This window comes from Melospiza melodia, chromosome 28, assembly GCF_035770615.1.
Source record: "Melospiza melodia melodia isolate bMelMel2 chromosome 28, bMelMel2.pri, whole genome shotgun sequence".
Classification (NCBI taxonomy): Eukaryota; Metazoa; Chordata; class Aves; order Passeriformes; family Passerellidae; genus Melospiza; species Melospiza melodia.
The window spans coordinates 2,323,771-2,337,344 of record NC_086221.1 but is presented as its reverse complement, the minus strand read 5'-3'; the positions used below and the strand labels follow the sequence as shown (position 1 = coordinate 2,337,344).

The 13,574-nt window shown below is 55.1% G+C and overlaps 1 protein-coding gene across 11 annotated transcripts in view; it reads left to right on the top strand.

Moving 5' to 3' along the window:
* The first annotated feature begins 4,128 nt into the window (after positions 1-4,128).
* PPFIA4 (PTPRF interacting protein alpha 4) overlaps positions 4,129-13,574 on the top strand; it is a 65,346-nt gene continuing 55,900 nt past the window's right edge. For all 11 annotated transcript variants that reach the window (XM_063178102.1, XM_063178101.1, XM_063178104.1 and 8 more), the window contains exon 1: positions 4,129-4,176. The gene's annotated coding sequence lies outside the window, so the exon portion shown is untranslated. The remainder of the gene's footprint in view (positions 4,177-13,574) is intronic.

Genomic DNA, 13,574 nt, shown 5'->3' with positions numbered 1-13,574 from the left:
GGGACCCCTGAGGGGATTCTCCGTCTCCCAATGCTGAGGGGATCGTCCCGCAGTGCTTCCAGGAACGGAGACCCCTGAGGAGATTCTCCCTCTGCCAGTGCTGAGAGAACCCCGCCGCAGTGCTCTCAGGAACGGGGACCCCTGAGGGGATTCCTCCTCCCAGCGTTGAGGGGATCGCCCCGCAGTGCTCCCCGTAACGCGAACCCCTGAGGGGATTCTCCCTCTCCCAGTGCTGAGGGGATCGCCCCGCAGTGCTCCCCGTAACGCGGACCCCTGAGGGGATCGCCCCGCAGTGCTCTCAGGAACGCGGACCCCTGAGGGGATTCTCCCTCCCAGTGCTGAGGGGACCCTCCCGCAGCGCTCCCAGGAACGGCGACCCCTGAGGGGATTCTCCCTCTCCCAATGCTGAGGGGATCGCCCCGCAGTGCTCTCAGGAAAGGGGACCCCTGAGGATTCCCCCTCTCCCTTCTGAGGGTCCCTGAGGGTTTCTCCCTCCCTCCCTCCACAGTCTTATCAGTAACAAGAGCACTTCAGGAGATTCTCCCGTTCAAATTCAGGAGATTTCCCCCCAGTCAAGGGGATCCCTGAGGAGATCCCCCCCTAGTAATGAAGATCAATAAAGTAATTGCCCCTCTCATAATGGAGGTGTTTGAGGGATTGCCCCCTCCCAGTTCTCTGTTAGCAGGGGCCCTGAGGGGCTTCCAGGCTGCCCCAGCCTTCCCAGTAATGGGGGTCCTAAGGGGATTCCGTCCAGTACTGCGGGGCTGTGAGGCAGCTGCCCCCTCCCGGTAACCAGGGTGCTCGAGGGAATCCCCCACACACCAGTCCTCCCAGTACTGAGGGTCGCTGAGGTGAAGGGACCCCCATCCTCCCAGCCACAAAGGCCTTAAAGCACACTGGCTTCCCAGTACTCCCAGTAACAAGGCCCTCTGAGTAAGTGGGTCCCCAGTTCTCCCAGAACATGGATCTCTTGAGGGAATTGCCCCCACATCCTCCCTGTAAGGACAGCCCCTGAGGTAACTTCATTCTCCAGTCATCCCAGTAATGAGGGGCTCTGAAATGACTGCCCTTCCCAGTCATCCCAGTAAAGGGGGGCTCTGGGATAATTGCCCTTCCCAGTCATCCCAGTAAAGGGGGGCTCTGGGATAATTGCCCTTCCCAGTCATCCCAGTAATGAGGGGCTCTGAAATGATTGCCCTTCCCCATCATCCCAGTACAGGGGGGCTCTGAGGGGATTCCCCCCATCCTCCCAGCAGGGAGGGTCTCTGAGGAAATTGACCCCCCAGTAAAAGGGTTCTGCAGTGATTGGAGGCCCCCCCAGGGCTCCCAGTAAGGGAGGAACTCTGAGGTGATTGCCCTGATGCACCCTCTGTTGGAAACAATGAAACTTTCAAATAATAATTTTCGTTAATAGTTTTCATTAACTTTTAAATAAATTGCTTTAATTAATCATAACCTATAAATTATAAATAGTGTGTCATTCTTAAATTACTCTTTTCCAGCATTTAGCAAAGTTGTCATGAGCCACTTTTGTAGGAGCACAGATTGGGAAAAGTACTGAAATTGAAGTTTTGATAAACTAAGCGTGATATGCTTCAATGAACAAAGCCAGGGAGAGCAGAACATATTGGTGAGGTTGGACATCTGGAATGTTGAATTTCTGAGCTACAGGGGCATTTTGCAGAAACCTGAAGATAAAGAAGAGGCAAACAAGACTCCATCTACGTGTTAACAGTTCTTACTTTCCAAAGTAACTAAAAAGACTAAAAAGATGGACTAATTAACATAAGAAGTGAGAAATCAGTAACCGGTAGAGGATAGAATAGTATTAAATGAAAGAGAATGATAAGAGAATTATGGAATCTAGACCAAATGAAATTTTGTTTTGCTTGTTTGGGGTTTTTTTGGTTGGTTGGTTTTTTTTCTTCTAAAAATGTATAAACACATGAACAGGTTTTGTACTTTTGTCTGTGGGGAGGCTGGAACCCTGTTGGCCACACACACCCTGGCCAAGGATAAAGTAATGCCACTGCCACTAAAAAGACAGAGTTGTCAGAGTTTATCCTGATGATTTCAGAGGATTTGGAACATGCCCAGGAGACACCCACTGAGCGGTGCCCAAGCACAGCCCACACCACGGGCTCCCAGTGCCACCCACACCTCTGTGGTGGGAGCAGTGATGGGTGCCCACCAGCTGTAAACTGCATTTGCTATTTTTTAGGGCTGAAATGAGTGCTCAGAGCTTGCTGAAGGAGTGGTGCCAGCCCATGGGGGAGGAATTGGTTCCATGGGATCTGCAAAGGGAAATCGTGACTGGCAGCCCAGGGGCTGATGGTGATTTTGGGACCTGTGTCCCCCTAAGGGCTTGTGCCCTGCTCACAGGATTTGGGCACTGCCAGGAGCTGGCTGGAGTCCTGCCCAGTGCTGGGGCAAACTGGGCAGGCTGGTGGAATCCTGCTCCCCTCCTTTGGGGTTTACACAGTGACCAAAGAGCCCAGCCCTGCCCCATTCTCCCTCAATGACTCTGAACACTCCAGAGTGCTGCATTCCCACTTGTGCCCCTTTCCTACAAAACTTCAGGAGAGGATTGGAATGACAGCGAGATGTTTTCACAGCTGTGGAGTCAGCTCTTGGGCCTGTCCAGAGCAGGATAAAGCATGGAATATGGACAAATCCAGGAAATCCACATTCCTTCTGCTTCCCAGCCATGGCCAGGAGCTGGTACGTCTGCAACCTCCCTGCCCGACCCTATTTCTCTCAGCATTTCTTAAATAAACAAAGAGCATTTTATCAGCGAGGAACTTCTGATCATCCCAGGCAGGAAAGGCCATTCCTTGACAGAAAGGCTGCTCCTAATCCATCTGTTCTTAAGGCAATGGATACAAATTAATGTGGATGGCAGTCAATAAACCAGATCCTGGTGCTCCTGTCTGCACCCACCTCTTTACTTGAAAACATTTTCCTTGGATTATCCTATTCATCATTGCTATTTGAGAACTGTATCACAGTATTATTTTTTAAATATGAAGCTTGTCTTGGCTTAGAAAACTCTGGCATGTGGAAAAGAGGTGAAATGTTCTTGGGATTGAAGGCAGTTGTTCCCGAGTCTGGCTGGCAGCGGGCGGATCCAGCACACTCCCTCCTCTGGTGGGTTGGAGGCATTTATGTGAGACATCCTCAGAGTCGTCCAGCAAAAATCCCGAGGATGAGCTCTATGTCCTTCCTGGAGAGAGGAAGGTGCTGCTCTGTGATGATGCCCAGCTGTTCCCAGTGGGGTCCCAGAAAGGAGCTCCTCGTTGGTAGGCAGGGTGAGGACTGCTGAGGGATCCCAAAGGCTGTGCCAGGGGCTGTGCTTCCAAGGACCCCAAATGAATTGTTTGGGAAGGATGCCCCTGTGCAGGGCAGCATGATGAAGCAAGGTGGGCTTTTGGCAGCTCCCGCTGAAGGGGCGCCCTCTGCCCCAAATCCCACTGATGATGCCGAAGACATCCTTGAGGGGAGCCCGGGGTGACACATCTCATCCCCCAGGGCTCAGAACTGAGCCTTGCAGGGTGAGGAGGGGGCTGGGGCACTCCGGGGGGCACTGCCTGGCTCCATCGCTGCACCCCACATGGTGGGGGGGACGGGGCACCCAGGGCTTCGGACACCCCAGAGCCCGGGTCTGCTCCTGCCTCCCTCCCTCCCTGCGGGGCTGGACAAGAGCCCTGGGGAGTCCTGACCCTGTGGGGACTTACACACCCCGAAGAGGTTCCTGTCCCCAGGAGAGTTCTATGCCCATTCCAGGGGGATTGCTGTGCCTCCCCCAGGGAGGAACCTTCCCCACAAGAGAGTTTCCTACTCCCACGGGGGCATTTCTGCCCCTCCTCAGAGTCTTCTGTCCTCCCGGGGGAATTCCTGCCCCCAAGGGGGTTTCTGCCCTCAAGGAGAGTTCCCCTGGGGGGATTCCTGTCGCTCCTGAAAGCCTTGTGACGTCCAGAGGAGGGGTCCCTCCCCTTTCCAGGGGTATGCTGTCCCCGGGAGCACCCCCGGCCCCCGACCCCCGGCCCCCTCCCCTGGGGGCGGGGCCGCTCGGGGGCGGGCCCGGGGGCGTGGCCAGGCGGGGACGGTGACGCAGTGGGCGGGGCAGGGCGGGGCGGCAGCGGCGGCAGCGGCGGCTTCCAGCGACTTCGGCGGGCGGTGAGTGCGGGCGGGGCCGCGCTGCCCACGGGAGATGCTCGGCCCGCGCGGGGCCGCCCGGGGGGAGCTCTGCCCCCGTGAGCCCCGTGGGGCTGCCCGGGGGTGCTCAGCCCCCTCGGTGGGGCCGGACCCGGAGGGCTCTGCCCGTATTGCCTCCCCCGGGGATGCTCTGCTGCCCCCGAGAGATGCTCGGCCCCCCCGTGGGTATGCTCAGCCCCGGTGGGGCTGGACTCGGCGGGCTGTGCCCTTTTTGCCACCCTCCGGGGATGTTTGCCCTCCTCCCCCCCACCTCCCATACTGGGGATGCTCCCCATTGCCCCCCGGGCGGGGCCGCAGTAGGGATGCTCAGCCTGCCGTGCCCCGGGGGATGCTCTGCCCCTCCCGGAAGGGGCTGACACGCTCGGGGGGTGCTTCATCTCCCACCCGTTACCCCTTGGAGGGGGTGTCTGAGTCAGGGTGTGCTCAGCTCCCTCATTTCCCTTGGGTTGAGTCTGAGCTGGGGAGTGTCATTCTCACGCCGAGCTGGGTTGGAGGGGGGACTTGCTGTGGCCCGGCTTTACCCGCAGACCGAGCATTTGAGCTAGGGTTGCTCCCCTCAGTGCACGGGCCCCGGACCGAGAGCCGGGGAGATGCGCTGCCCCATCCTCACTGGGTGTGCAGGCAGGAGGGTGAAGGGTCGGCACATCCCCGAGGCTGCATGGTATGGGGGGCAGGGAAGAGGCAGTGATTTCTTAAATCGGTAAAGAGGATCTTGATTTTCAGCTGCCCTCTGCCTCTGGCAGACCCCCATGTGCTCCCAAGCTGTCCCTTTGCATCCCCTCCCCGGATTGTACCTTACACCGAGGGGAGGGCAGGAATGCGGGTGAGCCTGGTCCTCCCATGGCCTTCTCCCAGTCCTCTGATTTCCCAGTCTCCTCCTGCCTTCCTCGGTGCTGCCTCCAGCCCTGGAGCATCCACCCAGTGCTGAGCTCTGTGTCAGCCCCACTGAGCATCTGCCTGGCTCCGAGCTCTGGGCTGCACTGGCTCGTGGGGATGCTGCCACACACGCTCCTGGAGCTCAGCACCAGGTGAATGCCTTCCAAGCAGGGCCAGCTCAGAACTGGGAAGATGCTCATGGATCTGGTTCAGCCTAAACATTGGCCTGTGTGCTCAGGCCCGGCCAGCAGAGCTTGGCCAGCTCCAGCTGTGCCCACACTGCTTCCCAGCCTCTGTTAGCTCTGTTCACAGGGCTGCTGCAAGCTGCCTCCAGACAGCACTGTTTGCTCCTGAATAACCAGCCTTGAAGGGCTTGTTTATCCCCTCAATTGCATCATTAGAGCAGCAATTGGCTTAGGGAGCTGGGTTTTGTTAAAGCTGTGCAAACCCTTCTGGGGAGGCCCTGGTTTTGGCCAAGTCAGGATTGGCAAAGTGTTCATTTTAGCTCATTTGCCACCATCTGCTGGAGGCTGGAATGAGGTTCTCCTGGTGGATTTAATACCACCAAGCCACTGTGTAAGCAGGAGCTGGTCCAGAGGCAAGTGTGAGCTAGAGTTTGGGACCTGGATGAATGTGCCTGTGTGGTTTGGGAGTTTCTTGGTTGTGGTGCTGCCCACACAGCAGGAGGTGGAAAGTTGGGTGTCTTTGTGTCTCTGATGATCAGTCTGAGAGTCTCAGGTAGCTGTGCTCTTGGGGCCATCACGGTGTGCTGCTCCCTGCATGTGCTCCTTGGGGAACAGGACTGATCACCAGGGACTTCCCTGGAGATTTGTCAGGGAGCCATCAGCTCACGTCCCTGCTGCCACATCCCTGGCACCCTGTGGTGCTCAGGTGCCTTCTCAGCTTCAGTGTTTGCTCCTCCTGCAGCTCTTTCCCAGGAGTCAGCCCAGAGGCTGGGACCAGTGTCACCAGCAGGAGGGCAGGGGTGCCTCTGGACTGGCTGGTTCCTGAGGCACCAGTGGTGGGACTGATGGACAGATGCTGCTTTCTGGAGTGGCCAGCTTGGCAGGTGTGGGATTAAACATCTCATCCCTGTGCAGCTTTGTGTCTTTGTGGTGAGTGGCTCTTGCTCTGTCCCGGTCCAGCTGAGCTTGGCAGCAGCTCCAGTGCAGATGCAGAGGGACTGGGCAGCTGGAGATTTGGGTTCCTGCCTGTGTCAGCTGTCTCAGGAGACATCAGGGCTAAAACCCCCACTGAAACCCGTCTCATCTGCATCTTTGGAGAGACACTTTAGCAAGTCTTGTCCTTTGGGGCAGCTCCCACTGGGGGCTGGGAATGAGGACAGGAATGAGGAGGAGGCTGAGTGAGGCTGAGTTGGTGGGTCCCACTGTGCTGGGTGGGGATGTGGAGGTCCTGAATCAGTGCTGGGAAAGAGTCTGACACTGTGCTGGAGCTGGAATTTCACACTGGAGCTGAGAGAGACATTCTTGGAGCCTCAGAGGGAACTGAACTCAAATTGGGGCCCTACTAGGAATACCTCCGGAGGGCTCCACTCTGGGCACATGGAGAGACGTTGACATGAGTGTCCATCCTCTGCCTGGGGAGTGCCATTTCAGGGTTTCCAGCAAACCAGAAAGATACTGTATTCTTTCTCTAACCTTGAAACCTTAATTCACAATTAATTTCCTCCTAAAGAATGTTTTGGTGAGCCAGAGGTTTCCCAGATGGCTCCCAAAACTGAGCTGTGAGGTCTCTGAGTATTACTGGAGGAGAAGGTGGTTGGATCCATTGCCCAGCTGCCCTCCCAGAGAGGTGTGAATGACAGAATGACAGCACCTTCCTTACAGATGATTTCTGGGATCTTCCAAGTGCCAGGTGTGGGATGACAGACCTGCCCCAGGCTGAGGGCTCTGCCGTGGGCCCTGCAGGTGGGTCCAAGCCTTGGCCACGCTCCTGGGGGATGTGGTTGGGAGTTTTCAGTGCTTCAAGGCCTCCTCTCTGAGCAGACGAAAGGCTTGGAGGTGGGTGCCCGTGTGGGTGTGCTCACACGGGCTGGCATTTAGGAGGGAAAATATCACATGGAACAACTGCAGTGTTGGGGGACAGGTCTGTGCTTGGGCCCATCTGGAGCAGAAGTTGTGGGAAATGATTCCAGGCTCTTTGCTAAAAAAAAGTTGTGCAGATATAATTGGATTTTATTTCTGTTTGCTGTGTGGTCAAGCAGGTTGAAACCCTTGTGGGGGACAGGGTAAAAGCCTTGAGTTCATTTGTGGGGTGAGGATGCCCTGAGGAATCAGGCTGAGAAAGCTGAGGCAGTTCAGCCTGGAGAGGAAGAGGTTGTGTGGAGACCCCAGAGCCCCATCCATGGTGTGAAGGGGCTGCAAGGGAGCTGGAGAGGGACTCTGCAAAAGGAAATGGAGTGACAGGACAAGAGGGTTCACACTGAAAGAAGAGAGGTTTAGATTAGATATTGGGAAGGAATTGCTCCCTGTGAGGGTGGGGAGGCCCTGGCACACCAGAGAAGCTGTGGCTGCCTCTCAGTCCCTGGAAGTGTCCATGTCCAGACTGGACAGGGCTTGGTTAATAGGGGTTAGTAGGAGGTGTCCCTGCCCATGGCAGGGCGTTGGAATGAGCTGAGCTTTAAGGTCCCTTCCAGCCCAAGCTATGCTGTGATTCTGTGGTTTTATGAATGAAGTATCTGCTCATCTCTCTCATTTTTGTGCAAAACCTGCTGCCCCTCAGCCCTGGGCAGCCCTGGCAGTGCAGTGATTCCCATCCCACAGAGGGGTCTGGGAGCTGGGTGTCAAACCTTCTCCAAAAGCCGCTGGCCAGGAGGGGACTGACCCTGTGTCCTCCACGTTGCCCTTCCTTAGCTGAATCTTCACCCTGATGTTTTAAGCAGCTCGTGGGTCGCTGTCTCCAGCTCTGTAATCCTGCAGAATTGACATGCCTGGAATTTATCTGAAATGCAGATTATTTTTTTTCTGCTCCTGGTTTTCAGTTCCTGCCATGCTTCTCTTAGCAAGCACGAGGAGGTGCCGGCTGGGTGCCTGCCTTTAATTGCATCCAAACATGAAAAAAGAAGAAAACAAGTGGCAGATGAGAGCTCGTTTCCCCATCCTCCTGTCCGTGTCCAGGAGAGGGCAGCTCCTGGGGGTTTTTGCTGCATGGAGCCTCTCCCTGCAGCTCCTGCCGTGTGCAGTCCCTGGTGTGGCTGGTCCGGAGGCAGAGCCGTGCTGGGAGCGCGGGCAGCTCCTCCGCGGGGCGCTGAGGCGGCGGGGCCAGAGCTTTAAATAGCGGGTGCAGGGATAGGAAGGATGGGAAGGAAAGGAGGGAAAGGAAGGAGGGAAAGGAAGGAGGGAAAGGAAGGAAGGAAGGAAGGAAGGAAGGAAGGAAGGAAGGAAGGAAGGAAGGAAGGAAGGAAGGAAGGAAGGAAGGAAGGAAGGAAGGAAGGAAGGAAGGAAGGAAGGAAGGAAGGAAGGAAGGAAGGAAGGAAGGAAGGAAGGAAGGAAGGAAGGAAGGAAGGAAGGAAGGAAGGAAGGAAGGAAGGAAGGAAGGAAGGAAGGAAGGAAGGAAGGGAGGGAGGGAGGGAGGGAGGGAGGGAGGGAGGGAGGGAGGGAGGGAGGGAGGGAGGGAGGGAGGGAGGGAGGGAGGGAAGGAAAGGAAGGAAAGGAAGGAAAGGAAGGAAAGGAAGGAAAGGAAGGAAAGGAAGGAAAGGAAGCTCCTCCTGCCTAGACTCCACATCCCGCCTTCCAGGGAAGGAAGGAAGGAAGGGAAGGAAGGAAAGGAAGCTCCTCCTGCCTAGACTCCACATCCCGCCTTCCAGAGAGGGCAGCATCCCTCGCCAGGGCAGGATGACACGGCAGGGAAGGGCCCTCTCGCAGAATTGCTGCCCACACGGCAGGTGCATGCATTTAAACTTCTCATTTCCATCCTTTCCTGGTGGAATTTTCTCTGCAATTCCAAATTCCCTCCTGGCCACGTCATGATGTGATGTGCTGGCACAGGGCGAACACTCTGCCCGGGGTCCATAGCCCAGAGGAGGGAGTTGGGCTGAACATGGGATATCTGGAGCCTGGGCGAAGGGGATGTCTGGCCCCAGCCCAACTCTCACCTTTTCAGAGTCTCATTAGTGCAGAGCATCCTCACATGGATTTTCTTCTGCCAAAGCCTGGCCTTTCTGGTTCCAGAGTTGGGAAGGTGTTTATAGGCTCGCTGTGGCATTAACACAGGTGTCATAAAGCTGGTGGCTCTGGATCATGAGTTAAATAGGCTTGGTGTTGGTGCCCAGAACTGCTCCCCATGCAGACATTCCCAGTGCCAGGGGCTGCGGGCACAGAGGGGAAAGATGGGCTTGTACAAAATCCATAATCCACTTAATCTGCCCTGTAATTCAGTGTCTGGCAGCTGTAACTAAGTAGATCTGGGCTTCTTTCAAGCAGCAGCCCCAAACTGTTTTCCAGGAAGGAGTCAAAAAATGTCCAGAGGTTATTTTTGGCTGTGGCTGATTTATTCACACACTGATCAGCCAGGAGAGGAGTTATTCTGGTCCCACACTGCCCCACATAACACCAAGTGCCGTGTGTAGGTGTGGTTTCCCTGGGAGACATTGGGGGATGACACTCCTGTTTGTGGATGGAGCTTTCAGGAACCTCCTTGGAGCCTCTGTGTCCTGTGAGCCCACTCAGGGGACATGGGCTCTGTGCCCTCGCACCCTCTGTCCCTGGGGATGCACCTGAGCCCTGTGTCCTGGGGTGGTGGAAGGCTCTGTGCCTCACAGCTCCTGCTCCACCCTGAGCAGTTCCCAGCTCAGCTGGGGCTCCCTGGGTGACACGTGGATTTGGGGAGTGCAGGGAGTTGTGTCAGGGCTCCTTTGGGCATGGTGTTGTTTCGAGGCTCAGGAAGGGCCCTGGTGTCTGGGATGGTTTCTCTGCAGGCTGGAGTGGCTCTGGTGCTCCTGGATTTTTCCCTCCTGTGTTTGCTTTCCCTGGCATGCTGTGAAGCTGAGCTCCTACTCTTGAGAAGGGGCGGTAGGAGTGAAGTGTGAGGGTGGCACAGCCAAATCCTGCTTTTCTCCTGTAGCTGCAGAAGAGAATGTTTCTCTGGGGCATTCTGGTGTGGCCACAGCTGGTTCTGGCCATGGATTGGGATCTGCCAGGGTGGGAATCACTGATGTAGTGCTGCAGCCTTTGCCATCCCGGTGTGCTGGTGACGTGTCTCCCACCTGGCTGAGGATGGAATCATTCTCGGCTGTGTCCCTGTGCAGAGATGCTGGCAGCAGCAGAGGTCCTGTCCCTCCAGGGTGCTGTGGGACTGGAGCATCAGTGAAGGCGATGTCCAGCCTGGATCCACTGCTGGGTGGGCAAAGGGGACCCAATCCCCACATCTCCTCCAGCCAGGGCTGTATCTGCCAGCAGTTTGGGCTAAGGCAGACTGGGGAGGGTTGAGGAGCAGAAAACCAAAGCCTCTGAAGGATCCATGGGGGTTGTTGACCAACTCAAATTTTCAAGCTTTGCTGCTTGGAAAACCTGGCTGTGCTAGAGAGTGGATGGGTGGAAGGTCTGGAGATTCCCCTGTGCCTGTGGAGAGCTGCTGTCCCTGTTCCTCCCCAGCATCACAGCGCCTGGAAGCAGATGTGCCTTTACTGGGACATGGGGTGGAGTCTGGGGTCTCTGCAAGAGCTTCCTCCCAGACCCCTTCCAGGGGCTTGGGCTCTCCATGTGCTCAATAGCATGGCTTTACTCATTTTAACCCATCAGGTTTTAATTAGAGCCAGAAGGCTCATCTCTCCTGACCTGAGCTGTCTTGCCTTTGATCCCAAATCCAGAAAGGGTTTGCTTTGCTGCTGTTATCTGTCTGACATCCAGATGTGCCACCCAGAGAGCAGCTTGTGTTTGATGGAGGGAAAATCTTCTCCCCAGCTTCAAAACCTGGGTGATAATCACTTGATTGCAGCCAACACTTTGGGCTGCCATATTAAAAAAAAAGAGCATTTTTTCCTGCTTTTGATCATCTGCTTCTAGTTAGTTTAGTTAGCAGACTTTCACAGTGGCCATTTTTGGAGTTGGCAGCCAGAGCATCCCTGCAAGCAGAAATGGCTTTTGTTACATGTGTCCTTCATGTTTACACATTTATAGAGAAATTTTGTCTCCCAAACTGAGGCTGCCATGAACCCCAGCACTGCTGAGCAGCGCCTGGCTCTATGGGAGCGCCAGTGTCGCTTTCAAATCACACATTGTCAATAAATCTCATTCTGAGTGCCCTGCAGCAAATGGCATCAGCCTGCACGGGGAGAGCTCTCCCACACGTCCTCCTGCTGCCTAAAAATACCAGGAGGTATTGAATACCAGGCTTAAATTCTCCAATGCCTTGGCTACTGCACAGCTTCCATTCCTGCCTGAGATCCTGCTCAGGGCTCGGTGCAGGACATCTGCTGCATCCCAAGGGTCACACTCTGCCCTCCAGATGTGGCCGTGAGGTATTGCAGCAGCTGCATTTACCCCCAGATCAATTTGGGGGTAAATGAACATTTATTGCCTTTACTCTCCATGCTGTGAGGTGTGTTCCTGATTAGGGGTGTGGGGTCCAGGAGGGAAATGATGGCACCTTCCCTGGTGGCCACTGAGGGCTCGTCTTATTGAGGAAAGGATGAGTTTTGGGGACTTCATGTACCATCAAGCAAAATACCCTCAAAACCCTCTGTTAACTCTGTGTGTGTCCTATGAATCTGTTCCATTCTCTTTGTAAATAAACAATTTACCTTTTCACATCTGGCTTTGAGATGTGGGATACAGAAAAGGTGCCCAACGGTGGTGTTTTGCTTTGAGAGCCAAGTCTCTGTTCAGTGGGTGAGTGCAGAGGGCTTGCTGGTGTTTCCAGTTCACACAGAGTACTGGGTAGACTGGTGTGCAGGCAGCAGCCTCTTGTCTCCAGCAGCTTTCAGCCTCCTGACCCCACTGGCTTGTGGTGGAGCAGGGAGAGCTCATCACTTGAACTAAGAATGGAGCCAAGGGCTGATCATGTGCTGTGATCTTGGGGGGAAGTGGCAAACTGGCTTTGTGGCACTGACAGGGATTTGGGAGCAGAGCTGGGTGTGATGGATGTGCAAACTGAAGTTCAGCACAGCTGGGAGGTGCTGAGCTGTAGAACAGCAGTGATGCTCTAAAGAGATGTGTTTCTTTAGGAGACCTTGGATTGAAGGTATTGGATTTTCCTGTCTCCATCTCCATGTGATTGCCCTGTTTGCTGCTGGGAAGCTCCTGAGGGAGCTGGAATCCAGCAGTGTAGGAGCAGGGGCTCAAGGAACACATTCACAGGGCTGGCTGCTCCCTGGGAGCCCTACACCCTGCTGCGACGTGGGCAGGCCATGGACACAGGCACTGATAGTTCCCCCAGTCTTGCTAACAAAATAATGTTTATTTTCAAGGCTGGAAAGGTGATGAAACCAGTCACCAGCCCCAGCAGCTAGCAGACACTGGCTGCTTGATTTCCTCCTTTCTCTGCTGCAACTCAAAGGAAATCCAACCACTGGAGATGCCAGGGAGGGGCTGTCACTGCCCTGGCCTGGGGAAAAATGTAGTGACCCATCAGGAAGAGCTGTCAGACCAAGGTGTGCCAGGTCCTCCATCACTCAGTGCCTGAACTTTCTCCTTCCAAGGACTCTTGACTCCCTTGTGAACTGCCCTGAGGTGCCTCAAATTGCCAAAATCCTGGTGTGGGGAAGGAAGCAGAAGAATCTCCCCATGCTGCTGCTTGCACCTGGAGCTTTCTCTCTTTTCTCTTGGTGCAGGTGGAGAGGAGAGTGACATTGGTCAGCTCCTGTGTGGTCATTTTTGAGCTGGACATTTGTCTGAATGTGTTCTCCCAAAAGTGTGAGAATTTGCAGCATTTATCCCTGAATCATAGAATCATTAAGGTTGGAAAAGGCTTCCAAGATCATCAAGTCCAACTTTTTACTTAATACCAGTGTGGCCACTAAACCATGATCAGAAGCTGCTTGTGAGCACCCAGTTTAACCAGTCCCTGAGGCAGCTGGGACCTCATGGTTTCCTTTTGCCTCTGTCATGAATTGAGGCTTATCACTCTGATGCAGCTGCTGAGTGCACTTGGTGGTACCCAAAACATCTGTAAATCTGAGAGGACTTCCAGGCCCAGGGCAGGCGCTGATGACACCAGCACCCAGAGCAGGCTGGCACGGGAGAGCTGGTCCAGACTTGTGGTGGGAAGAGAATGCTGAAGGTGATGGGGGCAACCAGGATGGCTTTACTGCCTCTGTATTTTCCTCTGAAGGTGACAAGTCTGGGTTTGGAAAAGTCCAACCTCTGTGCAGGCACAGCTCCCAACTCCCTGCTGCCCTCGACCTTACTCTGGGAGGAAATGTGTGAGGTTTGACTCTCACTTCTTGCTTCCCAAAAAGTGAATCCTGTCCGATTCGGAGGGCTCTGGGCACACCGTGCTGTGAATGCGGGGCAGAGCAGGGCTGG